Source organism: Patiria miniata, unplaced genomic scaffold, assembly GCF_015706575.1.
Source record: "Patiria miniata isolate m_02_andy unplaced genomic scaffold, ASM1570657v1 HiC_scaffold_26, whole genome shotgun sequence".
NCBI classification, from domain to species: domain Eukaryota; kingdom Metazoa; phylum Echinodermata; class Asteroidea; order Valvatida; family Asterinidae; genus Patiria; species Patiria miniata.
This window is the reverse complement of record NW_024037065.1, coordinates 7,322,981-7,325,370: the sequence shown is the minus strand read 5'-3', so window position 1 is coordinate 7,325,370 and position 2,390 is coordinate 7,322,981.

Here is a 2,390-nt window from a genome sequence, read left to right as displayed (position 1 = left end):
GAGGGCGCTGTTGCAGACCACCAGGAAAAAAATCATTCCTTTTGGGGTGTGGTTTGGGTGCGGTTGGGGGGAAACTGAATTATTTTATAGAAATGCGCAATTTTTGATGGTTGTCGGTTGGGAATGAACAAGAGGGGTGGGGGGGGGGGAAGGAAATCAGTTTAATGTTTGAACCCAAACAGTAGTAGAAAAACATCGAACTAAAGCGTATAATCGCGTATGCACAAATTAGACAATGTGACAATGTGACAAGAAAGATTTGCCTCCAATCTTGGTTTTATTAGTCAGAGTAACAATGGTTGTCCACGGTGCCCACCCATTGTTTTGCACGGGTCTATTCCATTGAATAGGTATTTATTAGTCAAGGAAATATCCTCTTGCACAGTTGGACCGCAGACAGATCCGTTGGAGCGTGAACGGGCGTTACTCAGTTTAGATTTTTTTTTTATGCGGACAGCCCTTGAAATTATTCCATCTGGCTTGCTGTCATTTAGAAGAAATCAAGAAATGTAGGTGATTTCCAACGATCAGTCAATTGGCTTATCGTTGGAAATAAAGGGTAATAACAAAATCTTGGTTCGTTTTTCACTTTTTTTTGAAAAGTGTAATATCCACCGAGCTGAAACTTCAACAGGTTTGGTTTTGAACATCTTCAACCTTATGAGTGTAAGGTTAGAATACGATAGTGTTAAGTACTTCGTGTGAAAAGTGGTGGAAGGGCCGGGCTTTTTTGACCAGCTCTCAGCCGTGGGGAGGGGGGGGGGGCACAATCCGCCCCCTTAAGATCTCGGCCATCGAGCGATGAAAAATTATGAAACTCGGTACATGCATAGAACAATAACAAGAGCATGTCCAAGAAATTTCATGACAAAGGGTTTTGAAATTATGAATTTTGTTTTCGAGGCTATCGCGGAAAAAGTTGAAGGGGGGGGGGGGGACAGATTCCGCCCCGGCCTCTTTAGAATAGAATAGAATAGAATTCTTTATTGTCATTTGTATAAAAAAAACATAGATTGAAATTCATTATGGCGTTGCGAGCTGTTAAAAAAAAAAAAAAAAGTATAAATACATACATACATAAATCAATGAGTAAAACGTGTTAATAACGACTTATTACTGATAAAACACCTTATACAATTACTATTTAAAAAATGCATTGATACTCAAAACCAAAACCAAAACCAAAACCAAATAAATCAATACTAAAACGTTAAAACTATATTAACACTTGTCCATTTACTAGTCGTACTGCACTGGGATAAAAACTGTTGAGAGTGCGATTGGAATTAGCCCGGATTGTTCTGTAACGTTTGCCTGTTCTCATCAGCTCAAATAAATAACTATATAGCAGGATGGAATTCGTCATGAATGATTGACCTAGATTTCTTCAGTACATGGGACGCATACAATTTGTCTAATGCCGGAAGCTCACAACCGATTATTGCACTGGCAGTTAGGGTTAACTTACAATGTAAGCAATTTTCACATTGTTGTGTTGCACCTTATGTCCACCCTGACTTTTGGTTTGTTATCTGTTTGCTGGTTAAGGATATTTTTTCCCCCAACATTCAGCTCGTTTTGAACATTTATTACTGAGCGTCCCTATTTTTACACATTTCTTTTCTGCTTTGTATGATAACTAGACATTTCAAAAGACGTTGATATGCAATGATATTATAGTTGATATATCGGTGGTAAGATCATAATCAAAAGCCGACTGACAGCGCTCCACCCCCCTTGCCAAAAAAATACACATTTGCGAAATTCATAATCATCATCAGTCTTCAAAAATCCATACGGCGCCCTGCCCCACCCATACCAACCGGTCAGTGCAGCGGTGTGCCGCAAGGTCAGGGGGGCTGGCGGGGCTCAATACAGTTGTCGGACCTAGTTAGCTGTCGCCGCACCCCCCCCCCCCCCCGATCCGCCCTTGCCGGCAGCCTGGTTTTCTGTGAGATCACTGAGATGGCCTTGCTGGTGCAAATCAGGCAAGCTCATCCCAAGTATGCGGCATTGACAGCGCAAATAGAAAGCTTGAAGTCTACGGCCAACCTCCTTGAGGGTCGGTATAGATGAGCCAGATAGTCGAGTTCTTCTCTGGAATCCTGATGGCCCTCATCGTAGAGGTCGTAGTCCCAACATGACCCTGAAAATATCATCCATCATCGAGTTGGAGATAGACCGGTCTGAGCGGTCCATTTGTAGCTCTTTCCAACACTCAAGGGCGTCAATCGCTTCCGCTCGAGACCATTTTTTTTGGGTGCAAAACATCATTTTCGAGTTTGAAGTTGAATCAGATATTCTGAGCCATATTCTGAAACATTACAGTAGGCGACTTTTTTTTGTTCGGGGACGAAAAAAATGTGTGTGTGCGGAGGGGGGGGGGGGGC